General features: G+C 43.6%; 1 protein-coding gene across 2 annotated transcripts in view; it reads left to right on the top strand.

The window, feature by feature from the left end:
* The window catches only part of SUFU (SUFU negative regulator of hedgehog signaling), a 145,230-nt gene that overhangs the window by 72,336 nt on the left and 57,093 nt on the right, over nucleotides 1–15,801 (top strand). The gene's annotated exons all lie outside the window — the stretch shown is intronic.

Genomic DNA, 15,801 nt, shown 5'->3' with positions numbered 1-15,801 from the left:
ACTGAACCTAGGGGGCTAAGTCTTTGTTATTTTCATATAACAGGGACGCCTTATATAGGGTCACAGTGTGACTCCTCTATACCTTAGTAGGATCGAGGGTTAATATCTCCTCCGTGAGCATTTTTATATACTGCTTTAACATTTGTGAAGAACGTTTTCAGGGCTCATTTAGACTGTACTTTTGGATGGAACAGGCAGGTTTCACTTCCACTTTTGTGAGTTGGGAAGCTTCTAATAGCTTTGCACACTTTTTCATAGCAGGGGAAGTCCTGCCTTGCGCACCATGTTATCAGGTGTGGCTTCATTCACTACCTTACGATCCTGCTGCAGACAGCACTCCTGAGGAGCGTTTTCTTGACATCTTGTCTGGGTCTAGGAGGTGGTGAGTGCCCCAGCCATTGGTTTTCTAAAGGTGCCTTTCTATATTTAAAACGTTTATTTTTGTATCGTTTTTCTCTTTCTACTGTGGGATTACATTAACCCTAGCGCTGTTAGTCCCTTTAAACCATCAACCTCTCAGGATTCTGTGAACCGATTACTATTCTTTCTACCCTAACCGCTTGACATCCATTTCCCCACAGCAGTTATTTCTCCGTCTGGAGGGGGCCTTTTTCCTGCAGACTTTACCGCGCAATTACAATCTGCGGTATCCGCGGCCCTGAGTGCCCTACCTATCTCTGGGAAACATAAGAGAGAGGTTAAACACAGTTCTCCTGTTTTAGATTCATCTAATTTCCAATTGGATCTAGCTTCTATATACCAGCTATCCGAGGATGAGTTAACCTCTGTGGCGTCAGAGGGTGAACTTTCGGAGTCGGAGACTTCTATTAATAAATCTCCTCTGGCGGAGGAACCCTCCTTTAGATTTAAAATTGAACTTCTGCGTTTTTTGCTGAAGGAGGTCCTGTCTACGCTAGAATTTCCAGAGGCTGAGCTACCTGAGAAACCTAAGATCCCTAAGTTAGATGGGGTTTATGAAGACAGGAATGTCCCACAAACTTTTCTGGTCCCAGTTCGTATGGCAAACATGATTAGTAATGAATGGGAAAGAATTGAAACATCCTTTTCTCCCTCGGCTAATTTTAAAAAATAGTTCCTGGTCCCCGACTCTCAATTAGAGCTGTGGGGCTCCATCCCTAAGGTGGATAGCGCCATTTCGACTCTAGCCAAGCGTACTACTATCCCTCTTGAGGATAACCCTCCCTTTAGGGAACCTATGGATAAGAAGTTGGAAACTTTACTAAGAAGAATGTTCCAACATGCGGGATTTTTAATTCAACTGGCGGCAGCTGTGGCCTACTTTGTGCAACTCCCTGTCAGAACTTATCAAGGTGGAATCTCCCCTTGAGGATATTCAGGAGAGAATTAAAGCTTTAAGAGTAGCTAATTCTTTCATCTGTGATGCGAATATGCAGATTATTCACCTGAATGCTAAGGCTTCAGGTTTTGCGGTCCTAGCCTGCAGGGCTCTCTGGTTGAAGTCTTGGTCTGCGGATATGACTTCTAAATCCAGACTCCTTTCTCTTCCTTTCAAGAGGAAGCTTTTATTTGGACCTGGTCTGGACTCCATCCTCTCGACGGTTACTGGAGGGAAAGGTGCCTTCCTATCTCAGGATAAGAACAGACCTAAGGGACGGCAGTCCTCTTATTTTCGCTCCTTTCGTTCGGACAAATCTTAATCTTCATCCAAATCCGAGCAGCCCAAGAGCACTTGGAAGCCTGCTCAGTCCTGGAACAAGTCCAAACAGACAAAGAAGCCCGCCGATAACATATTGGCATGAAGGGACGGCCCCCGATCCGGGATCGGATTGAGATGGGGGCAGATTGTCGCTTTTCTCAGACGCTTGGTTTCAGGATGTTCAGGATCCTTGGGTTCTGGAGGTCGTATCTCAGGGATACGACCAGAGAAGAGGACAGCCTTTTTAGATTGCGTAAGGGATCTATCTTCCTTAGGAGTAATAGTCCCGGTACCTGCATCAGAAAGAGATCTGGGGTTCTATTCAAACCTCTTTGTAGTTCCCAAAAAGGAGGGAACTTTTTCGTCCAATTCTGGACTTGAAGTGCCTAAAAAATTTCTAGATTTCCACTTCTTCAAGATGGAGACTATAAGATCAATCCTTCCCTTGGTTCAGGAAGGAGAGTTTATGACTACCATAGATCTGAAGGATGCATAACTTCACGTTCCGATCCACAGGGAACATTTCCAGTTCCTGAGATTTGCCTTTCTGGCTCAACACTTCCAGTTCATCGCACTTCCGTTTGGCTTAGCTACTGCTCCAAGGATATTTACGAAGGTTCTGGAGGCTCTTCTAGCGGTTGCCAGAACCCGAGGTATAGCAGTAGCTCCTTACCTGGACGATATCTTGGTACAGGCACCATATTTTCATCTAGCAAGAGATCACTTAGAATTTCTTCTAAGACTTCTTCGGTCACATGGATGGAAGATAAACTTGGAAAAGAGTTCCCTTACTCCAAATACTGTACCAGAGTGAATTTACTGGGCACAGTTAGAGACTCGGTGTCCATGAAGATCTTTCTAACAGATCAGAGACATTGCAAGCCAACAACAGCATGTCTTGCCCTCCAGGCCTCCTCGAGACCTTCGGTGGCCCAGTGTATGGAGGTGACTTGTATGGACATCATTCCCTTTACCAGATTCCATCTCAGAGCTTTACAGCTATGCATGCTGAGTCAATGCAATGGCAGCCATTCCAATCTGTCACAACAGATAATTCTGAACAGCCTGTCGAAAGATTCTCTCTCTTGGTGGCTCTGTCAAGATCACCTCTCCCGAGGCACGTGTTTCTTGAGACCGCCTTGGGAGATTGTGACTACGGACGCCAGTCTATCTGGCTGGGGAGCCGTTTGGAGTGCCAGGAAGGCACAGGGGCTATGGACTCAGGAGGAGTCCACTCTTCCGATCAATATTTTGGAACTCCGGGCAATCTTCAATGCTCTGAAGGCTTGTCCCCCTCCTTAGTTTGCCAGATTCCAATCAGACAATATAACTTCGGTAGCCTACATCAACCTACATCAACCATCAGGGAGGAACGAGAAGTTCGATAGTGATGAGAGAAGTATCTCAAATCCTAGAATGGGCAGAGGCCTGCAACTGTACACTGTCAACGATCCACATTCCGGGTGTGGACAACTGGGAAGCAGACTTCCTCAGCAGACGATCCTTTCACCTGGGGGAATTGTCTCTCCACCCTGAGGTCTTTGCAGAGATATGCAGCAGATGGGGGATGCCCGAGATAGACCTCATGGCTTCCTGTCTCAATGCTAAACTACCCAAGTACGGGTCGAGATCGAAGGATCCTCAAGCTGTTCTAATAAATGCCCTAGCGGTTCTATGGAGGTTCGGATTCATATCTCTTTCCTCCATTACCTCTTCTCCCTCGTGTGGTGGCCTGCATCAAACAGGAGCAAGCATCAGTGATTCTAAGTGCTCCATCCTGGCTAAGAAGGACTTGGTTCATGGATCATCTCCTCCGTGGAGGTTACCTTTTTGCAGGGACCTGCTGATACAGGGACCTTTACTTCAAAATCTAGATTCTCAGGGGCTGACTGCGTGGAGATTTAACCCTTAGTCTTAGCCAGGAGAGGTTTCTCAGAGTGTCATTGACACTTTGATTCAAGCTTGTATGCCAGTTACTCGACACATCTACCATAAGGTGTTGCGGACTTGCCTTCACTGGTGCGAGGAGCATCGTTTTTCTTGGCATAAGGTTAAAGTTGTCAGAATTTTATCTTTTCTCTAGGATGGACTGGAGAAGGGTGTATCTGCTAGATATTGTCCCTTTCAATGTTGCTGCACAAGAGATTAGCTGAGCTTCCGGATGTGCAGTCCTTCATTAAGGCCCTGACTAGGATCAGACCTGTGTTTAGAAAGATGGTGTAAGGACACTGTCCCTTTAAGGAGGGGTTTGATACTTTTGCCTCACCCTATTTAAGCACAAACCACACACCTCCAAATTGCTTGGTAATTTACTGGTGTTACAGATCCTGTGTAACACTCGCTCCTAAGCCAAATCACCTGGGAAGGAACATATCTAAAGATTTGCAGTTATTGCTTAAACCGCTGCTTACCTTTGCCTCCTGAGCCTCTTATAGTGACTTTCCAAAGAACAGGCTCTAGTATCTCCAGTGCTATTTTGCTTGCGCTTTACATCTCTACAGACACTCACCGCGACTCTCAACCCCTAACCTCCAGCTCTACTTCCGGTTTTACGGGCTCTGTGTGTCAGCGTCTACGGCTGCAGAACTCTGCTCTGGCTCTCAAACGAACTCCATCACCGGTGTCTGGCTCCACTACCTCCTACCAGGTATTACCTCCGGACGTAGAAAGTACTATCTGACTCCCCCATATCTATGTACAGCTTAACAGGCTAACTTTTACGCATCTCTCACTAACTGCTTATATTTCATTACACAGGTTAACCTCTTCTGTCTATTCTCTGCTCTCCGCTACATACTTGCTTGCTAGTATCCTTTACTTAAAAATGTATAACAATTGTTATTCCAATATAACACTTAGCTGCGCAAGGTCTGGGCTTAACCCTTTATAACCTCATCTTATCAAATGTGTTGAGATTATTTGCCAAAGGTTTATAACTTGTATAAATGTTTATATTAGTAACAACCTCTGGCTACACACAAAATATCTTAAATCTTGCAAATCCTTAACTCTGTAAAAATAGATCCTGAAACATAATATACACTCCGCCATGGAGTCTTAATCTTTTCCTTCGTGTGTTAGAGCAGGCTCCATTTGAGCCCATACATAATGTTAACATTAAACTGTTATCTTGGAAGGTTTTGTTTCTATTGGCTATTGCCTCTGCTCGCAGAGTCTCCGAGATTTCTGCCTTGCAATGTAACCCCCCTTACCTTTTTTGTTTTTCATGTCGATAAGGTGGTTTTACGTACTAAGTTAGGTTTCCTTCCTAAGGTGGTGTCAGATTGTAACATTTAATAAAGAGATTGTTGTTCCTTCCTGTGTCCCAATCCTTCTTTGGCAAAGGAATGTTTGCTTCACAATCTTGATGTGGTTCGTTCCTTAAAGTTCTACCTTTAGGTTACTAAGGAGTTCAGACAATCTTCATCTATGTGGGTAAACGTAAGGGTCAGATGGCCACTACATTTTCCCTTTTGAGGAATGTCATCCGCCTAGCTTCTGAGACGGCGGGACAACAGCCTCCCGAGAGGATTATGGCTCTTTCCACTAGAGAGCAGTAGCTTCTTCCTGGCCTTTTAAGAATGAAGCCTCAATGGATCAGAATTGTAAGGCAGCTACCTGGTCCTCCTTACATACTTTTTCTAAATTTTACAAGTTTGATGTGTTTGCTTCGACTGAATCAACTTTCGGAAAGAGGTTTTGCAGGCTGTGGTGCTCTCAGATTAGGGTATGCTTACCAGACAAATTCCTTTCTTTCCTGGCAGGGAGGGTCCACGACCTCGCCCGTAAGTTATTCTTTGTTTGGGCGGCTTCCTTTTTTGTTTTTCTTCTGACACCTTTATACCCTGATGTTTCTCCTACTTTTCCTCGTTCGGGGACGGGGGATAGGGAAAGTGGTAGCGATATTTAAGCCTTTGGCTGGGGTGTCTTGCCTTCCCCCTGGTAGCCTGGTAGCTCAATATTTAAAATTTACTTTTTAAATATATAAATGGCCTTAAAGTGATAGTCTAGTCAAAATTAAACTTTCACAATTTTGATAGCGCATGCAATTTTAAGCAGCTTTCTAATTTACTCTTATTATCAATTCTACTTTGTTCTCTTGGTTTTTTTTTTTGGTTTTTAAAAAAAAAAAAAAAAAAAGCAAGAATGTAAGCTTAGGAGCTGGACGATCTTTGGTTCAGCACATGGGTAGCGCTTGCTGATTGGTGTCTAAATGTAGCCAACCAATCAGCAAGCACTACCCAGGTGCGGAACCAAAAATGGGCCGGCTCCTCAGCTTACTTTCTTGCTTTTTCCAATAAAGAGAATGAAGAAAAATTGATGATATGAGTAAATTAGAAAGTTGCTTAAAATTGCATGCTCTATCTGAATCGTGAAAGTTTAACTAGACTATGCCTTTTATGTATTTTGTTCTGAAATGTTCATCTGTAATTTACTGAGCAGTGCTATATGCCATTTTTATTTGTAGTGTTTTATGTTCTATTCCTCTCTTTATATAGCATGTTCACTACTACAAGGGCATAACCACTCCCCAGATGTGAGCTTGCATGCGTTCCCAATGTGCAGGCTCCCTTGTAAACTCAGATAATATCCCTGTCATTTTCTGGCTGACTCTTAGGGGTTCCTTTAGACAATTATCCTAATTTATGTAGTGTAATCCGTTTAGTGGCAGGTAGAATAGCTCATCCAGATGATCCTCCCCTTGTCCTTTTGTTTGTCTTCTCTTATTCTGCATAAATGTATTCATCATATAAACCTAGTTCTTCAAAATAGGGCAAGGTATAAGCCTTCTAGTAGTATGCCAAAATCCAAACACTTATCCTATGCTTTACAGAAATCTAAGTATCTTTATGATAGCCAGATATATATTTATCCCATTGTGGTGCTTTGGTGGAATTTGCTTAAATGTATGCGAGTATGTTATGTTTTGTTTAAATGTGTGTTTGTGTATATACCACTCCTTGGATCATGTCTAAGAGCAAGGTTTACAGGGCTTTAAATTTCTACTAGTTCTCAGAGTTAAACAAGACAGACATTTTTATTTTTTATATAATTTGTATTAAATTTGTTCGTGTTAGATTGTAGAATAAAGCACAGATACATCTTAGAGGGATATCATTGTTAAATTGTAAATGCAAATTTGTGCATTTTAGTTGTGCACAGAACATGCAGAGCTGCTCCTCCTGTCAATGCACAGTAAACTTATAATCAAAAGGATTTATTAGAAGCATTTTTGCAATAATTAGTTTAGCCAAACTTAGTCTGTTTACCATTGAAAAAAGCTCTGCCTTTACACACTATTGTGCAAAAGTTTTAGGCATGTGTAAAAAAAATGCTGTAAAAGTAATAATGTTTTCAAAAATAGAAATGTTAATAGTTTATTTATTTTATCAATTAACAAAATGCAAAGTGTGTTAACAGAATTTGGTGTGACCACCCTTTTGCCTTAAAAACTGCATCTATTCTTCTAGGTACACTTGTGCAAAGTTGGGGATTGTGTTGTCATATAGTCAGGGGCATTATTAAACAATTATACCAAAAAGGTGTTGAAACAATAATTAACTGAAACAGGAGGAATAAATCTGGGTGGGGAGCAGATAAACTCTAACAAGGTGAGGTTGATGAAGACTGTTTAGTGTCAAAAGTCATACACCATGGCAAGACTGAGAACAGCAAATGGACACAAGGTAGTTATACTGCATGAGCAAGGTCTCTCCTAGGCAGAAATTTCAAGGCAGACAGGGGTTTCCAGATATGCTTCCAAGCTCTTCTGAAGAAATGTGCTTACTTCCCTTAGCAATTGGAAGATGTTTAGCGGTGCTATCAGCCCAAAATTCTCAGAAACCAGTGGGAGTCTGGTAAGTCATCTACTTTCCAGAGAAGTCTGGTCAGAAATGGTGTTCATAGAAAATTTGTGGCCAAAACTCAAACGTGGAAACAAGGCCTCGTGATTCAACTGTGCATGAAAATCCTGGAATTGGGGTGCAGAAAAATGGCAGCAGGTGCTCTGGAGTAGTGACTCAAAGTTTTAAATAGACTGAAGAGCGGTACAAGACTATCGGGGAAACAAACTTCCTTCTGCTACAGCCACATGAGTTTCTGCAGGCAACAGTTAAACATGGTGTAGGGTCCTTGGAAGTTTAAGGCTGCATTCCTGCAAATGGAGCTAGGGATTTGGTCACAATTACTGCTCTCAATGCAGAGAAATACAGGCTGATACTTATTAATAATGCAATACCATCAGGGAGGCATCTGATTGGCCCCAAATTTATTCTGCAGCATCGCAACCCCAAACATACAGCCAAAGTAATTAAAAACTATCTACAAGGGGTCCTGGAAGTCATGGTATTGCCACCACATAGCTCTGCTCTCAACATCATCCATTCTGTCTGGGATTATATGAAAAGACAAAGGATTGAGGCTGCCTAAATGCACAGAACTGTAGATAGTTTTGCAAGATGTTTGGAAAAACAACCGACCTACCTAGTTTCTTAAAAACTCTGTGCAATCAACTTTTTTTATTTTTATTATTTCTCCACTATGTGCAATGGTTCCCAGAAAAATTGATGCTGTTTTCAAGGCAAAGGGTGGTCACACCAAATATTGATTTGATATAGATTTCCTTCTTATTAGGAAAGTCCACAGCTTCATTCCTTACTTGTGGTAAATACAGAACCTGGCCACCAGGAGGAGGCAAAGACACCCCAGCCAAAGGCTTAAATACCTCCCCCAACTTCCCTCATATCCCAGTCATTCTTTGCCTTTCGTCACAGGAGGTTGACAGAGAAGTGTCAGAAGATTCGGAGTAGTTCCTTATGAAGGTTATCTACCTTTCGAAATAGGACTGGAGTTTTAAGTAGTCTTGTCAGCCTCTCAGCGAGAGCATTGACAAATGTTAGAGTCTGGAGATACAGGAAAGAGTCTTTCTGCAAACCCATCCAGACTCGTATTAACAGCTCCTAAGCAATCAGTGTTGACGAGTTTCACTGCCTGCTTCCATCACTCAAGTCCATGTCAGGAGCGATGCTACAAGACTGTCAAACTTGGGAGGCTGTGTTTCTGTTCCACGGCTTAGATTCCGGTAAGATCGTTTTTATTTATACACACATAATGCAAGAAGACAGGGTCACAGTGGGGATCCTTTTATCTGTATGGACTTAAGGGTTAATATCTCCTGAGGGGGGGGTTATTGAACATTGGGGATTAATCTCCCCAATTTGATTTATGAGATGTTTTTCTGAGGCTCATAGGCTGAGGTTGGAACATACAGGTTACTTTCACTTTAGAGATGCGCAGCTTTAAAAGCTTAGTGTGTTTCTCCAACATAGGTGTGTCCGGTCCACGGCGTCATCCTTACTTGTGGGATATTCTCTTCCCCAACAGGAAATGGCAAAGAGCCCAGCAAAGCTGGTCACATGATCCCTCCTAGGCTCCGCCTACCACAGTCATTCTCTTTGCCGTTGTACAGGCAACATCTCCACGGAGATGGCTTAGAGTTTTTTTTAAAGCAGATACCAGGGACTGTAAAGGGGTTAAAGTTTAAAACGGCTCCGGTTCCGTTATTTTAAGGGTTAAAGCTTCCAAATTTGGTGTGCAATACTTTTAAGGCTTTAAGACACTGTGGTGAAAATTTGGTGAATTTTGAACAATTCCTTCATGTTTTTTCGCAATTGCAGTAATAAAGTGTGTTCAGTTTAAAATTTAAAGTGACAGTAACGGTTTTATTTTAAAACGTTTTTGTACTTTGTTATCAAGTTTATGCCTGTTTAACATGTCTGAACTACCAGATAGACTGTGTTCTGAATGTGGGGAAGCCAGAATTCCTATTCATTTAAATAAATGTGATTTATGTGATAATGACAATGATGCCCAAGATGATTCCTCAAGTGAGGGGAGTAAGCATGGTACTGCATCATTCCCTCCTTCGTCTACACGAGTCTTGCCCACTCAGGAGGCCCCTAGTACATCTAGCGCGCCAATACTCCTTACTATGCAACAATTAACGGCTGTAATGGATAATTCTGTCAAAAACATTTTAGCCAAAATGAACCCTTGTCAGCGTAAGCGTGGCTGCTCTGTTTTAGATACTGAAGAGCATGACGACGCTGATATTAATATCTCTGAAGGGCCCCTAACCCAGTCTGATGGGGCCAGGGAGGTTTTGTCTGAGGGAGAAATTACTGATTCAGGGAACATTTCTCAACAGGCTGAACCTGATGTGATTGCATTTAAATTTAAGTTGGAACATCTCCGCATTCTGCTTAAGGAGGTATTATCCACTCTGGATGATTGTGAAAAGTTGGTCATCCCAGAGAAACTATGTAAAATGGACAAGTTCCTAGAGGTGCCGGGGCTCCCAGAAGCTTTTCCTATACCCAAGCGGGTGGCGGACATTGTTAATAAAGAATGGGAAAGGCCCGGTATTCCTTTCGTCCCTCCCCCCATATTTAAAAAATTGTTTCCTATGGTCGACCCCAGAAAGGACTTATGGCAGACAGTCCCCAAGGTCGAGGGAGCGGTTTCCACTTTAAACAACCGCACCACTATACCCATAGAGGATAGTTGTGCTTTCAAAGATCCTATGGATAAAAAATTAGAAGGTTTGCTTAAAAAGATGTTTGTTCAGCAGGGTTACCTTCTACAACCAATTTCATGCCTTGTCCCTGTCGCTACAGCCGCATGTTTCTGGTTCGATGAGCTGATAAAGACGCTCGATAGTGATTCTCCTCCTTATGAGGAGATTATGGACAGAATCAATGCTCTCAAATTGGCTAATTCTTTCACCCTAGACGCCACTTTGCAATTGGCTAGGTTAGCGGCTAAGAATTCTGGGTTTGCTATTGTGGCGCGCAGAGCGCTTTGGTTGAAATCTTGGTCGGCTGATGCGTCTTCCAAGAACAAGCTACTTAACATTCCTTTCAAGGGGAAAACGCTGTTTGGCCCTGACTTGAAAGAGATTATCTCTGATATCACTGGGGGTAAGGGCCACGCCCTTCCTCAGGATCGGCCTTTCAAGGCAAAAAATAGACCTAATTTTCGTCCCTTTCGTAAAAACGGACCAGCCCAAAGTGCTACGTCCTCTAAGCAAGAGGGTAATACTTCTCAAGCCAAGCCAGCTTGGAGACCAATGCAAGGCTGGAACAAGGGAAAGCAGGCCAAGAAACCTGCCGCTGCTACCAAGACAGCATGAAATGTTGGCCCCCGATCCGGGACCGGATCTGGTGGGGGGCAGACTCTCTCTCTTCGCTCAGGCTTGGGCAAGAGATGTTCTGGATCCTTGGGCGCTAGAAATAGTCTCCCAAGGTTATCTTCTGGAATTCAAGGGACTTCCCCCAAGGGGGAGGTTCCACAGGTCTCAGTTGTCTTCAGACCACATAAAAAGACAGGCGTTCTTACATTGTGTAGAAGACCTGTTAAAAATGGGAGTGATTCATCCAGTTCCATTAAGAGAACAAGGGATGGGGTTCTACTCCAATCTGTTCATAGTTCCCAAAAAAGAGGGAACGTTCAGACCAATCTTAGATCTCAAGATCTTAAACAAGTTTCTCAAGGTTCCATCGTTCAAGATGGAAACCATTCGAACTATTCTTCCTTCCATCCAGGAAGGTCAATTCATGACCACGGTGGATTTAAAGGATGCGTATCTACATATTCCTATCCACAAGGAACATCATCGGTTCCTAAGGTTCGCATTCCTGGACAAACATTACCAGTTCGTGGCGCTTCCTTTCGGATTAGCCACTGCTCCAAGGATTTTCACAAAGGTACTAGGGTCCCTTCTAGCTGTGCTACGACCAAGGGGCGTTGCGGTAGTACCTTACTTGGACGACATTCTGATTCAAGCGTCGTCCCTTCCTCAAGCAAAGGCTCACACGGACATCGTCCTGGCCTTTCTCAGATCTCACGGATGGAAAGTGAACGTGGAAAAGAGTTCTCTATCCCCGTCAACAAGGGTTCCCTTCTTGGGAACAATTATAGACTCCTTAGAAATGAGGATTTTTCTGACAGAGGTCAGAAAAACAAAACTTCTAGACTCTTGTCGGATACTTCATTCCGTTCCTCTTCCTTCCATAGCTCAGTGCATGGAAGTGATCGGGTTGATGGTAGCGGCAATGGACATAGTTCCTTTTGCGCGCATTCATCTAAGACCATTTCAACTGTGCATGCTCAGTCAGTGGAATGGGGACTATACAGACTTGTCTCCGAAGATACAAGTAAATCAGAGGACCAGAGACTCACTCCGTTGGTGGCTGTCCCTGGACAACCTGTCACAAGGGATGACATTCCGCAGACCAGAGTGGGTCATTGTCACGACCGACGCCAGTCTGATGGGCTGGGGCGCGGTCTGGGGACCCCTGAAAGCTCAGGGTCTTTGGTCTCGGGAAGAATCTCTTCTACCGATAAATATTCTGGAACTGAGAGCGATATTCAATGCTCTCAAGGCCTGGCCTCAGCTAGCGAGGACCAAGTTCATACGGTTTCAATCAGACAACATGACAACTGTTGCGTACATCAACCATCAGGGGGGAACAAGGAGTTCCCTAGCGATGGAAGAAGTGACCAAAATCATTCTATGGGCGGAGTCTCACTCCTGCCACCTGTCTGCTATCCACATCCCAGGAGTGGAAAATTGGGAAGCGGATTTTCTGAGTCGTCAGACATTGCATCCGGGGGAGTGGGAACTCCATCCGGAAATCTTTGCCCAAGTCACTCACCTGTGGGGCATTCCAGACATGGATCTGATGGCCTCTCGTCAGAACTTCAAAGTTCCTTGCTACGGGGCCAGATCCAGGGATCCCAAGGCGGCTCTAGTGGATGCACTAGTAGCACCTTGGACCTTCAAACTAGCTTATGTGTTCCCGCCATTTCCTCTCATCCCCAGGCTGGTAGCCAGGATCAATCAGGAGAGGGCGTCGGTGATCTTGATAGCTCCTGCGTGGCCACGCAGGACTTGGTATGCAGATCTGGTGAATATGTCATCGGCTCCACCTTGGAAGCTACCTTTGAGACGAGACCTTCTTGTTCAGGGTCCGTTCGAACATCCGAATCTGGTTTCACTCCAGCTGACTGCTTGGAGATTGAACGCTTGATTTTATCGAAGCGAGGATTCTCAGATTCTGTTATCGATACTCTTGTTCAGGCCAGAAAGCCTGTAACTAGAAAGATTTACCACAAAATTTGGAAAAAATATATCTGTTGGTGTGAATCTAAAGGATTCCCTTGGGACAAGGTTAAGATTCCTAGGATTCTATCCTTCCTTCAAGAAGGATTGGAAAAAGGATTATCTGCAAGTTCCCTGAAGGGACAGATTTCTGCCTTGTCGGTGTTACTTCACAAAAAGCTGGCAGCTGTGCCAGATGTTCAAGCCTTTGTTCAGGCTCTGGTTAGAATCAAGCCTGTTTACAAACCTTTGACTCCTCCTTGGAGTCTCAATTTAGTTCTTTCAGTTCTTCAGGGGGTTCCGTTTGAACCCTTACATTCCGTTGATATTAAGTTATTATCTTGGAAAGTTTTGTTTTTAGTTGCAATTTCTTCTGCTAGAAGAGTCTCAGAATTATCTGCTCTGCAGTGTTCTCCTCCTTATCTGGTGTTCCATGCAGATAAGGTGGTTTTACGTACTAAACCTGGTTTTCTTCCAAAAGTTGTTTCTAACAAAAACATTAACCAGGAGATTATCGTACCTTCTCTGTGTCCAAAACCAGTTTCAAAGAAGGAACGTTTGTTGCACAATTTGGATGTTGTTCGCGCTCTAAAATTCTATTTAGATGCTACAAAGGATTTTAGACAAACATCTTCCTTGTTTGTTGTTTATTCAGGTAAAAGGAGAGGTCAAAAAGCAACTTCTACCTCTCTCTCTTTTTGGATTAAAAGCATCATCAGATTGGCTTACGAGACTGCCGGACGGCAGCCTCCCGAAAGAATCACAGCTCATTCCACTAGGGCTGTGGCTTCCACATGGACCTTCAAGAACGAGGCTTCTGTTGATCAGATATGTAGGGCAGCGACTTGGTCTTCACGGCACACTTTTACCAAATTTTACAAGTTTGATACTTTTGCTTCTTCTGAGGCTATTTTTGGGAGAAAGGTTTTGCAAGCCGTGGTGCCTTCCATTTAGGTGACCTGATTTGCTCCCTCCCTTCATCCGTGTCCTAAAGCTTTGGTATTGGTTCCCACAAGTAAGGATGACGCCGTGGACCGGACACACCTATGTTGGAGAAAACAGAATTTATGTTTACCTGATAAATTTCTTTCTCCAACGGTGTGTCCGGTCCACGGCCCGCCCTGGTTTTTTAATCAGGTCTGATAATTTATTTTCTTTAACTACAGTCACCACGGTACCATATGGTTTCTCCTATGCAAATATTCCTCCTTAACGTCGGTCGAATGACTGGGGTAGGCGGAGCCTAGGAGGGATCATGTGACCAGCTTTGCTGGGCTCTTTGCCATTTCCTGTTGGGGAAGAGAATATCCCACAAGTAAGGATGACGCCGTGGACCGGACACACCGTTGGAGAAAGAAATTTATCAGGTAAACATAAATTCTGTTTTTTCCATTAGGGAGGCGGTCCTAGGTTGCGCACCATATGACCGGGTGTGGTTGTTGTCTTGCCGTGCTGGTTATCGGAGAGAAGCGGTTTTCTCTGTGTGCCTGGGTCATAGGAGGTGGTGAGTGCCCCAGCCATTGGGGGTATAAGGGTGCCATTTTTTTTATTTTTATATAACATTAGCTTTTGTTATATTAGGAAATGGCCCATAGCTATGGAGGACTCTGATGTTTTAGAGGGTACTCCCTTTATACCTAAGACTAATGCCTGTTTATATTGTGAGGAGGTCGAGGTATATACGCCCCCTCAATTATGTTCCACCTGCCTAGAAAAAGTGTATGTCAAAAAAGGTTAACGTGTTTGATAACACTGAGCCTTCCACCTCTGAGGGGTCCCCGTCTCATTAGGTGCGCACCCTAGTTTCATCTCCTACTACACATGCAGTTTACCATAGCACGCCTGATCCTCCATCTGGAGGAGGCCTTTTACCTCCAGACTTCACTGTGCAGTTACAAAAGGCGGTGTCTGCAGCCATTAGTGCTTTACCACCCCCTGCTAAGCGAAAGGTCAAATATTGTTATCCTTCCCAGGGTTCATCAACCAGTTTATTTGCTATAGCTGATAGACGATTGTCTGATAATGACGTTTTTTCTGATACTTCAGAGTGTGAAATTTCTGAGTGGGAATCGGCTGCCTCTAAGACTCTGATTGCGGAGGAACCATATTTTAGATTTAGGATGGAGCACTTGCGCTTTCTCTTAAAGGAAGTTCTGGCTACCTTAGAGGTTCCAGAGGACAAATTGCCTGACGAACCTTCAATTCCTAAACTGGATAGAGTTTACGAAGACAGGGTTTTCTCCAACATAGGTGTGTCCGGTCCACGGCGTCATCCTTACTTGTGGGATATTCTCTTCCCCAACAGGAAATGGCAAAGAGCCCAGCAAAGCTGGTCACATGATCCCTCCTAGGCTCCGCCTACCCCAGTCATTCTCTTTGCCGTTGTACAGGCAACATCTCCACGGAGATGGCTTAGAGTTTTTTAGTGTTTAACTGTAGTTTTTATTATTCAATCAAGAGTTTGTTATTTTAAAATAGTGCTGGTATGTACTATTTACTCAGAAACAGAAAAGAGATGAAGATTTCTGTTTGTATGAGGAAAATGATTTTAGCACCGTAACTAAAATCCATGGCTGTTCCACACAGGACTGTTGAGAGCAATTAACTTCAGTTGGGGGAACAGTGTGCAGTCTCTTACTGCTTGAGGTATGACACATTCTAACAAGACGATGTAATGCTGGAAGCTGTCATTTTCCCTATGGGATCCGGTAAGCCATGTTTATTAAGATAGTAAATAAGGGCTTCACAAGGGCTTATTAAGACTGTAGACTTTTTCTGGGCTAAATCGATTCATTATTAACACATATTTAGCCTTGAGGAATCATTTATTCTGGGTATTTTGATATGATTATATCGGCAGGCACTGTTTTAGACACCTTATTCTTTAGGGGCTTTCCCTAATCATAGTCAGAGCCTCATTTTCGCGCCGGTATGGCGCACTTGTTTTTGAGGACAGCATGGC

This window comes from Bombina bombina, chromosome 9 (assembly GCF_027579735.1).
Source record: "Bombina bombina isolate aBomBom1 chromosome 9, aBomBom1.pri, whole genome shotgun sequence".
NCBI classification, from domain to species: domain Eukaryota; kingdom Metazoa; phylum Chordata; class Amphibia; order Anura; family Bombinatoridae; genus Bombina; species Bombina bombina.
This window is presented reverse-complemented; position numbering and strand designations above follow the sequence as displayed.